Below are 12,238 nucleotides of genomic sequence, written 5' to 3' on the forward strand. Positions count from 1 at the left end.
GTAGTAATATTTTTTCATTTCATCTCGTGAAATGTTATTTCAGCAGTGAGTTTGTGAGTTTATAATAATTTTACAATAAAAGTTATTTTATGAGTGACCTTATTGTCTTCAGCATTTTTTTTTTCCACAAATTGATCTTTGAAAAATAGGGGTCATGTTATAATCGGAGTCGTCTTATATTCGGGCCAATACGGTATATTCATGACATGAAAAAAAATGCAATGCAGTTATTGCTAGATTTCTGTGAACATTAACAGAGAGCTGAAGTGTATCTCAGCATGACATAGTTTGCAAAAAAGCATTCTGTTATGAATTAGCTCATCATTTTTCTTTGTATCTCAGCACATATGATTTTGTAAAGTATGTAAGAGATCAAACCGAAGGGGCAAAACACAGTAGTTTTCTCAAAACGCCACACAGTAAAACTCTTTCTGAGTCTATAAGTATTAATCACCTATTCAATGATTATATCCAGCTTACTGATGTTAGTTTGGAAGATCTGTGAAGGAATTAAAGCAGTCACTGTCATCTGACTCTCATAGGATTGTATCATTTGAGGTGCTAATGAAATCAGCTTCTCACTAAAGGAAAGCAAAACAGAGCTGTGATACTCATATCTTTTCGGGGTTTCCTTCCTTCAGCCAGCGGGTCTTGTGTGCAACTGTGGTACCACATAAATGGCACCGATGTCGGGAGTCTGAATGTTTATCAGCAGAGTGAAGAAGGGAAGAAAACTCTGATTTTCTCTCAAACGGGTGGCCAGGGCCAACAGTGGAGGTTCGCACAGGCAGCACTTGATCCTCAGATTCAAACTTACCGGGTGAGTCACGCTTTCTCTTCTGTGGTAAATCTGTCCATACAAAAAAGAACACTTTGTTGTCCTCTAAAGAAATGCAATTACAGTTGAAATTAATCTCAAATGTTCTGTATTATACAGTTTTTCACCAATTTGACATAGGTGTCATTTGTCCAACAGCATTGTATTCATAGTGTATTTCCCCAAATCAGCCTTGATCCTGAATTTCAGGATCAGTCCCTCTGGTGAGTTCTGTTGAGTACAGGCAGATCAGTGTTGCCAGAGTGGGCAGGTTTCCAGCATTTTGGAGGGGGTGTTTTTGTTCCCTTTTATGTTTTTATTTAGTGCAGTTATGTGCTTATGACGTGTTCTTTATTCCATATATAATAGTTTTACTTTTTAAAACTGAGTTTCTAACGAGGTTGAGATTTAGTCTGGCTTTTATCGCGGGACACTCCCTTTACATTGTGTTTGGACTGAGAACGGTGATCTGTAAAGCAGAACTCCTTTACCAGATGGAAGGGTTATTTCCCTACATAATATCATGAAGGGAAAACCACCTGTTTGAGTCCACATTCACTAAAAAGTGGAACCAGTGAGGAAGGTGATGGACTTTCTTCACGTCTGAGGCCTCATACACAGTCTCTGGGTATACTGGTTACTGTTAGAAAACCATGAGAAAGTCAATTGTGCATAATATGTGACCTTTCACTTCAAGTCCAAAAAACAATTTCTCTAAATATTTTAATAAATACAGGAGAGAACAGAGATTTGATATCAATCAAATTTAATTGATTTGAAAAGTTAAACTGTCAAATATTACATGTGAAAAAATTTACTCACGTCTGTGACATAGACTATATTTTGAATTTTACGGTGGCAAAATATTTCCAGAACAGAGACGACATCATGTGTAACACAGCTTTTGAAAGTCCTCTGAAGTGTCTGAAGTTTAGTTACTGATTGCAGTCAGATATACTGAGTAAGGTGGTATTCACATTGGCCTTTCAACTATTCAGTTGTGGGATGTTTCAGACCAGCAAAACTTGCAGTGTGGAGTTTTCTCTGTTGTCATTTTCTTGAGCTGTATTGCTGACATCACATTCAAAGTGGCCACCATTTCTGGAGTATAATGATAAATGGTAGTTTGAGTCTATTGTCTTCTCAAATACAATGGGTTTAAAATAGTCACATTTTAAACTTCTATCTTGACTATCTTTATTCAGGGTTTTGCACAAATTCAGTTTTTTTTTAACATAAACTTGCGATTTCAGCTTAAACATTACACATAACTTAAATGTCCATAATGTAGGTAAAAATGTAATTCCAATAGATAAATTCTCGTTGCCAATTTAATGTCTTTGTGGCTGAAAATAATATTGCAAAGATTATTATTCATTGCACCTAATACAGCAATATATGATCTTTCAAATGATGTGCTGGAATTGCTGTCATGTGTTTTAGATAGTGGTGGAAGGGGTGAAAGCTGTTTTCTCGCTGGGGGGAGGCATTGCATTCGATGATGTGGAGCTGACAGATACGCAGTGCCCTCCTCATGAGTTTTGTGACTTTGAGACCAACAATTGTGGCTGGAGCAACTTGGGTGGAGGAGGTGGCCAGGGAGACTGGCTCCGCAGCAGAGGAGCCTCCATCAACCCCACCAGTGGGCCCAGCATCGACCACACCACCAACTCATCACACGGTAAGAAGACACTACAGCCTGCAGTCTGGCTCAGTAGGATAAGTGAAAGTGATCAAAGAAACATGATAGCCATGTTGACTCCAGGCATCTTCCAAAGAATAAATATGTCAATATGTGAGTATGTGTGTGAGCATTAAAGTTTATAATCTGGGGATGATTTGTTAAGTCATGTAAGCTTTTCATCAAGCTGTGAGCACCATGTTAACATCAAAGATGTGAGGCAGCTTTCAAATAAAGTTTTAATTTTATGACAATATGTTTCCTACAACAACACAACAGATAAAATGGCTCAGATAAAAACAAAGTTTAGAAAAACAATAAAACACACACACACACACACACACACACACACACACACACACACACACACACACACACACACTCTGTCACTAGTCCAAATTCCAGAAACAAGTATTGAGTCTGTTTGTTTCTATTCCACTGGAGGCGAGCGTGTCCATCGCAGCACATCTATTCTGCACTTCCTGATTTATCTATCATACGCCACCAGAGTTGGGTATGTAACGACAAGTAACGAGCATTACAAGTAGTTAAATTACTTTTGATGGGAACGAGTAGTGTAACAGCACTACTCCTTCTAGATTGGTAGTTAAACTAGCGTTACAAATGAAACGCTACGATCGTTACTTTTACAATGACTGCAAACAGAGCAACCAAAATATTATTATTTAAGCGGAGTTTTTTTTATTACCACCAGTAGATGAAACGGTGGCCATGTGAGCAACTACTCACTATCTCTTCCGGGTCAGGGCTGATGGAACCCTCAAAGTAAAATTGGTTGCCTTATATAAATTGTGCCCCACTGACAACACTGCACTCCCTCCGACTGTAAATGCCCCTTTTAAATGAACACTCCGAAGATTAGGGACCCACCCCTTTCCCTAACCCATTGACAAAGTTAGACAAGCTCATACCTTGTGTCTCTGGTCCGGCTGGTTCCCAGCTGTTAGCATCGTAGTTAGCTTAGCTCGAAGCTTAGCTGGAAGTCAATCAGAGCCAGACTATGAAAGTGGACAAAATCCTCCTTCCAGTGGTCCAGGGGACGGCGTGTGAGCACGTGAAGTCAATCCGACTGGCTATAAAACATTTTAAAAGACGTGTTTTCTTTTCAATAAGTCAAAATAACGTTTTGATACACAGACCTGCGCATGGCAGTGCTCCGTGGAAGGATATATACCGGAGCACAGCTTCGCGGAACTCTATGCAGTAACGAGTAGTGTAACTTCTTTACTATTTCCATGGATTAATCAAGTAGTGTAAGGCACTACTTTTTTCAAAAGTAACGAGTAACAGTAACTCTTTACTTTTTTGAGTAACGGACCCCAACTCTGTACGCCACTCCACTGGGGCAATTTTTTTTCCCACATCTGATTGAGTCCACACAGTAATGCCGTTTCATTTAACAGCATTGTTGTTGGTGATCATCGACACACTGTGGCATTTTAGAAGACTGAAAAAGGTGTCGTTTTGAGTATAAGTTACAGAAGGGAGAAATTTGAAAACCCCACCTAGTTGACGAGTGGCCTAGGAAGATACATATTTGAGGAAAACAAAGATGTCTTCGCCCTACCTCTCAACCCGTGCAACGACACCACTTAACAACAACAGTGATAGATCCAGCTTGTGCTGCACATGCCCCTGCTGCTAATCTCGATGAGCATTCTCCATGTCCTCTTCTCCACTTTTTGGTGTGTTTCTGTGCTACAGGTTAAAGACTTTCGGGACTTAAAGTATTATTCATACACTCATTAACAGCAATATGGAATGTGTGGTGGCACACAGCATAGCACAACAGCGTATATAGATGCTTCGCACTGCCCTAAAGTGCTGCAGTGGAAGGACAGCCTCTTTTTAATGGGACAAACTCTCACCAAGCATGTGCTTTTCAGATGCGATGTGTTTGCATGCAGGGAAAAATGTTCTAGTTGACAGATACCAAGAGGAGAGAGAAACAGCAAGTGTGGTGGAGGTGGGACCGAGATCCATCCAAGATGGTGTACTGTGTTGTGTTGTGTTGTGTTCTGCATTGCATGGCAGGGTTGCCATGCAATGTAGAACACAACGGCCAGCATCAATGCAGCCCTACATTCCTTGCTGCAGATTTTACTGAGAACGTTTTGGTTCAGTGGGATCAGAACCTGTATGTTTTTGTGCTGTTACAGCAGGTGGTGTTTGCTGCTGGAATAGTCTTATCAATACCAAGCACAGCCTCAGGATTGTACTGTTATTGTGAGCTGTGACGCACCAGTGCTGTCAACTGTGATGTTTCATTAATACAACAGTGATGCTTCCAACCTAATACATGATGTGTAGGGTGACCATATTTTGAATTCCAAAAAAGAGGCGGGGAGGGGGCTCGAGACACAAACTCAGATAGGCTTCTCAGAGGTTGATAAACATGCTTTTTTATGCTTCAATGATGCAAAATTCTTTGACAAAATAAAATGAAATGTAAAAACTTGTAAAAAAAAAAATAGCTCTCTTAGACTCTTTACAAATATTAAATAATGTTCTGAATATGAACTCTTCTGTTAGAAAATCCAGCTTCAACAATATATATTTCTTAATAACTGTAATAAGATAGAAGAATAGAAGAGTCTCACCAAAATACTAACTAAACAAACAAAAAGGATATATACTTTTAATCTTTAATTGTTTTCTTCATCCTGCTTTTCTTCTACGTTCTAGTTTTCATCTCGATATGTTGGAAATTTTGTTTGCCCTTGTGTGCTGCCACATCCGTACTGGCACAAACTTCGCATTGTGTTGCACCTCTCAAAATTACCACTTCGCCACCCTGCGCTGCACTGCAAAAGTAGAGCCCAAAGAGAGAGAGAGAGAGAGAGAGACAGACAGACAGACAGACAGACAGAGAAAGAGAGAGGGAGAGAACTGGCTAAGTGGAGATATGCACCTCTGAATAGAATCAAAATAAATTAAAACTATTTCAGTTTTAAATCTGAAGCTTTTATTTTTTACCGAGCCATTTATTGATGTAAAAACTGATCCATGAAGTGATTTGTTCATTTGAAGTTGTTTAAAAAGCATTTTGTTTTTCACTGTGGAACATTCTGTCCTTCAGAAGGGTTGGCCTGCAAGCATTTCGCTACAGTTCAAGATTGCAACTTTCATGTTTTAAGTGGTACATTGTATTTATTTTTTAAAACAAATGTGATAGTACTATCTACCAATATTACGTGTGATTTTTCCATGTCACCATCAGGTTACTATGTTTACGTGGACAGCTTGGTGGGCCAATGGGGAGAGGAATCCTTCCTGATCAGTGACATTTACCAGCCTTCCAGCCAAGGATACTGTCTCACCTTCTGGTACTACATGTATGGGGACCATATAGGGACGCTAAAGGTCTACATAAATGACAGGTAAAGAAGTGTTGTTGCCAGGGGAAAAATAACACAATTTGCAGTGCATAGTTTGAATCACTCATTTTATGTCTTACAGGAAAATGCAAACTGCAGGTTCTGAAGAAGGAGAACTGAAGTGGATCGAAGTATCAAGTAAAGGGAAGAATTGGCATCACAGCAGTGTGTATATCACACATAAAGAGCCATTCTGGGTAACTTTGAGCCTTTGATAATTTTACTACCAAAATGCTGTATACTTACTTACTTGAGCCGCGCCGCTGCGTTTTCCCACGCTGATGGTGTCCCATGTTGACAACATCATCAACAAGACGGAGCGAAACGAAAGTAAACAATGCAGCGGAACACAGTCCCCGTCACCTGTAGACGAATCTCCTCTTTCCCACGGATCAGGAGAAGCTCTCTGGTCTCGCTGTCCTGCCAGTGCTGGGTTATCTTGACGGATATCTCATGCTGTGTCCAGAAACAACAACTAGTGCGCTAACATACCATAAATCCTCTTCTAGCAGCCGGGCCTTTTATTTCTCTCAACTGTAGCTGCACCAGGCTTTTAATGGAAGGAGGCATGTATAAGACAAAGGCTTATATTTTAAAATTTTCAAAAACATCAGAAAGATCTTTTGTGTCAGTTTGAACCCAGTAAAATGTACTGAGCTCATTTATTTTTTCAATCGATGTGAAAAAAAATTAAATCTCAACATCGAGTTTAATGTTTGCTGTCCCTCCGCCATTTTTACCAGAAGCATGTAATACACACAGTCGCCATACCAGGAGGACTGGTGCTGTAGCACAGACTACTGTCAGTGCAGCACCATAGCGCTTCACAGAGAAAAAGAAAAGACCAAAAAAAAAACAAAAAAAAAACAGGCTTATATTGGGAGGCGGTTTCTATGAGCTTTCTTCAAAGACGCACCCGGTCCTTAAAGGAGACGGGCTTTTAGTGGAATACAGGGCATTATTAGAGGATTTACGGTAGACACGCTGCGTCGACGTCCTCATGTAAGTTCCCGGATGTATCCCTCCCACTAAAAGCCAACAGAAAGCCAACCCGCTAAAAACCCGGGTAGATTGCAGAGTTTAAAGACCCGGGTCTAAATGTCAATTAAACCCTTTCCCACTACCACGAGGAGCCGATTATTAGCAGGTTTAAACAGGTTTTTTGGCCAGTGTGAAAGGGGCTTGTGTAATTTGGGAGAAAAAACACTTCCAGTAAATCAAAACACTCACCAAAGCAATTCTCAGTTGCTGACAGTTGACATTGTGAGGAATGGAGGAGGACCCAAATGCAGACTCACACAGAAGATGGAAAGTTGTGAGGTTTATCTCAGTCTTGGTTTCAAAAAGGGAACACCGGGAAACCACAACTGGGAACAGACAAGGAAACGAACAGACGTGCAATGAACCAGCAAGGACTGACAGGAAACAGGAGGCTAAATGCATTCGAGAGGGAAGGAGCTGGAAGGGGATTGGCTGATAGGAAGATTGAAACATGAAGTGAGACAGAAAGACCAGAGGTGGAACTAATGACCAGAGTTGGGGTCCGTTACTCAAAAAAGTAAAGAGTTACCCGTTACTCGTTACTTTTGAAAAAAGTAGTGCCTTACACTACTTGATTACTCCATGGAAATAGTAAAGAAGTTACACTACTCGTTACTGCATAGTGCTCCGCGGAGCTGTGCTCCGGTATATATCCTTCCGCGGAGCATTGCGCATGCGCAGGTCTGTGTATCAAAACGTTATTTTAACTTATTGAAAAGAAAACACGTCTTGTAACAATATCTATTACTAATTAACATCTAATAACACAAACAGAACATTCAAAACTTGCAAGTTGTGTGTGTGTGTGTGTGTGTGTGTGTGTGTGTGTGTGTGTGTGTGTGTGTCTGCGTGTGCGTGCGTGAGCGTCTGGAGACGCACAAGGAAGGTGTTAACCCGTTCGGAGCGTGTGTGTGTGTGTGTGTGTGTGTGTGGCGGAGCGGCCACCCGAAGCGACATGAGTCGATCCTGAGTCACTCACGAAGTACGCGTGACTCGGGTCACGCTCGGGTGTTTGTGAATGTCCAGATCGCTGACGAGTCCGCACGTGGGTGTCCGCATGCGCGTAGAGAGAGGGAGAGAGCGGGGGAGTCTCTCGGAGTCCCGGGTCTGGGCTCCGCGAACGGAGTGAGAGCGGGGCGACGGTTCCTATCCGGCTTCCCCGGGAGGGGTAGCAGGGAGGGGCGGAGTGAGAGAGAGAGAGAGAGAGAGAGAGAGAGAGAGTGACAGAGAGAGAGAGCGCGAGAGAGAGAGAGAGATGGAGAGAGAGGGAGGCGAGGTGAGGTGAGGGAGCGCCCGACGTGCATGCGTGCTCTGGACTGGAGGTCTACCGCGCTGGTTCAACTTACTACTCTCGGGTTAGTAAAGAGGAAAGGCGGAGAAAGATGAGCCTGTCTTCCTATCTCACACCACAGATGCAGGGCTAGCCGGCATCCTGCGGGTCTGATCTCTGAGGAGGAAGCGCGTGCTCGTGGGCGTGAGCACGGGAGGCACGAGGAGAAAGAGAGAGAGATGAAGAAAGGAAACAACAGTGCACATATCATGAACGGCTTCAGTCCTGGTTCACAATAAAAACACACAAGCATGAATTATCATCACCACTATCTAAGCCTGAACCCGCCCAGGTCTCAAACCTTGTGTGATGGGACTTTAACGAGCGTCTCTCCGCCGCTGTGTGTCCTGTGGCTGATGAGGTGTTCGGTGGGGAGATCAAAGCCGTCGCTCTGATCTCAATCGGGTTCTGTTGCGTCCAACAGAACCTCGGGCTCTTGGAGGGGTCCACGTGGAGGAAAAGAGGCGTCTGGTTCTCCGGTCCGGGTCCTCAGTTGGTTCTTGGTCGGCTGCGGGGGGAGGAGAACGGAGGAGAGCTGAGCCGTAGCGGTGCGGTCCGTCTGGTGTCTTCGGTCCGGTCCAGGGGAGTCCCTGCCGTTCTGCTCCTCTGGAAAAAAGGGGCTTCACCCGTGAAGGAGGGGAGTTGGTCCCGGAACGGCCCGGCCAGCGGGGTCAGTTCGGTACCGGGTTTAGTCCGTGGGAGAGACGCGCTGCACGTCCTTCCTAGACAGAAACTTAAGCTCAACTAATGATGTCTTGTGACTCTGTTTGACTGGCGGGTGGAGCTCCCGCCCCCGGAGTCTGCTTGGCCAATCAGACAGTGATCTGGGTCGTCCTTCCTCTGCTCTGGGGAGGAGCCTCACGAGCGCCCTCGTGAGGTGGGTGATGGTATTGCACCCTTATCTGGTTTTCTTGCGCTGTGAGGAGAGATGAGCGGCCATTACATGAGGGTTTCTTTGTTCTGAGCACATGGTGGAGGAGATGGGCAGCCATTTCAGGTTCTGGGGGACAAGATGGCGGTGGCCTCCTGCTGAGAGGAAGAAGTTTCTCTCTTTGTTCTAGAGAGCTTCAAAGTCTGCTGTGTCTCCACCACGGCGGGGGTCATGTCTCCTTCATGACGGGGGACAGTATTCGCAGACAACATGACTCCGGGTCATGCCTTAGCTGGATCTGTCCATTAGTGCGTCCCCAACAGTAGCCTGATTTTTCTGCTACGTACAAATGAAATGGTTTAGTGTAGTCAGGAGTACCTAGAACTGGTTTTGACTGCAGGTCTTTTTTTAACATTTTGAATGTGACCTCTGCCTCTTCATTCCATTGTAGCACAGTGGTGACATTTGATTGACCTGCAGCTTTTATCAGAGCACGTAATGGAGCGTTTTTTCAGCATAGTCACTTATCAATGGACGGCTATATCCAGTCATCCCCAAAAAGGACAGCATTTGTCCTACCATTTGTGGCAGTGGAGCTCACGTTATGGCTTCTATCTGTGACGAAGCTATATTTTTCTTTCCTGTCATCTACATACTGTATCACTGTGCTGGCAACATCTAAATGCTCTAAGTCCTGTGCCAGTATTCTATCAAATACTGATGGACTTTCTACATAACCTTGCGGAAGTCGAGTATACGTATATTGTTGTTGCTACTATGTAAAAGCAAAAAGATACTGTGACTCTTTATCTATCGGCACACTGAAAAATACAGAACACAGGTCTATCACCGTATACCATTTAGTACCTGATGGGATGTTTGATAGCATTGTATGTGTATTAGGGACAACAGGAGTCTCAGCATCGACAATGGCATTGACAGCTCTTAAATCATGAACCAACCTGTAATCTGTAGAATTGTTTTTTTTTTTTTTTTTTTTTTGATTGAAAGATTGGTGTGTTACATTAACTTTTAGTTTTAACTAGCACTCCCGTTACTAGTAATCCTATTTATGGTTGGTTCAATGCCTTTGATTGCATGTTGCTTCAATGGGTACCGATTTCTGTTTGGCAGTGGATGGGTTTTACTGATTTGACTCTGCCCACATCAGTCTTATGTCTTGACCATACTTCCAATGACACTTGTTGGAGAATCAGTGCTTCTTCTTCATTGAGAGTAGGCTGGAGTTCTCCATCAATTGGATCCAGTAGACCAGGGGTTGTTGTTTTGTTTTTGTTTTTTTTCATCTGGCTGTTGGCACATCATAGTGCTTGATTCTTCCATTTCCTTGTCGGGAAAATCAACATACCCTGTCTGGTGTGCACGTTATGTTGGCTTGTAGTTGGAATAAAATTGTTGGCTCCATTTATCTTGAAAGATCATGAGGTTTTATGCCATGGGTCTTCAGTCAGGTCTGCAGCATCAGGCATAGCTGTAGAGGCCAATACAGGATCCGCAGATCCTACTGCAGCCACCGCAGATAAACTCGTTGCAGCGTGGTTGGAATGTCATCTGTCTGCACTGTCTGCAGAGTCTCTTCTCCTCCAGCAGGTGTCTCTCCTCTCCTCTGCTGTTCTGAGGACTTCCTGGGTGTTGGTTCTTCAGTCAGAGCAGTTGAAGGTGGCTGACTCCAGGTCGGAGGGGTTGAAGCCTCCAGCCTTGAGGTCACGCTTGCAGACATCCTTGAACCTGAGAGTTGGACGTCCCTTTGACCCAACAATAACTAGCATAAAATATTTCTTCCTAATAAAGTGGCTGTTATGTCCGTTGAGTAGAGCAGGGATGCTATGATAGCTTTTCCTCCAGTTAACATGGGAACCGGCTGGGTTACTGGTATTATTTGAGTTTTCCAGAGAAGCTTACAGTCCTTACTGAGGTACACGATAGGGGGAGTGATGAGCCGATTTTTCCTATGCAAGAGTAGGTGGCACCTGTGTTGACCATAAACGGGTGTTCTTGATTTCCATTGTGTCCCCCCTTGGCTCCTCCGGGCACCCCTATTGCCACTGTGGAGCGGGACACTCCCAAGTATTGGTTGGGCAGTCCCTCCTCATGTGGTGTACTGGTTGATTGCATCTCCAGCAGACCTCATCTTGGATGTTGTTAATTTGACGGCGGGACTGGGCCCTGTGAGGCCTTTCCACATTTCTTTCTCCACCTCCACGCATCATGTCCCCCCTCCGTCTCGGTCGACCTCTCCCTTGTGCCGGCCTGTATGGTTCTTCTCTGGTATTCACATACACATATATTGGTGGTAATGTTAACATCACTGCGTCAAAAAGCGGGACTTGATGTGGTTTTGTCATGTTCAGAGCTGGCTGCGTTATTACTTGAGGCTATTGCATCGGCACCTGGTCCCAGGAGACTGTAATGTTTCCCCTCAGCTGCCCACTGCATTCTCCCCCCTCTGAGTGCAACAGTAGATACTGTCTCTCAGATAGGTTGGCGTCTGATGGAGAAAAATGGCTTGTGTTTTCTTCGAATGGATTCAAGTCTCTGGGATATTCATAGGATGGAGGATCCTCCCCTATCCATGGTGGTGCTGTAGCATCAGGGGTGTCTCCCTCTGCCTGGCAGCTAGCTTTGTAGCCCCCCTTCTCATCCCACTTCTTGGAATTTGACATGTGGGTGGAGCTGTTAGGAGATGTGGGCCTGGCGGGTGTCAGCTGTCTCCGTCTCCATCCGTCCAGCCAAAACCATTGTAGCACTCCTTGCTCTTGATTGACTGTCACAACTGGAGCCTGTATTTTGGCTTTTTCTTTCGTTTGCTTGCACTGTTCTCCAAGTTGCAGTAGTGTCAATTTGTTTGTCAGTTCTTTACTCAGATCCTCTTCTCTTCTGTTGCTGAGGTCATCAGCTTCATAGTGTGTGATGTTTGATGCCATTTCCTCACAACATTTCTCATCAAAGGCTCCTATTGGCCACTTTGCCCCTTCGGGAGTTCTGTTGTTCTATTCTTTCATATATTTTAGAATTTCTTTTTCAAATTTTGGGTGCTGTCATATCCCATTTCTCCCGTTGTCCTCTTTATCCATTTTAA

The sequence above is a fragment of the Salarias fasciatus genome, chromosome 18, assembly GCF_902148845.1.
Source record: "Salarias fasciatus chromosome 18, fSalaFa1.1, whole genome shotgun sequence".
NCBI lineage: Eukaryota > Metazoa > Chordata > Actinopteri > Blenniiformes > Blenniidae > Salarias > Salarias fasciatus.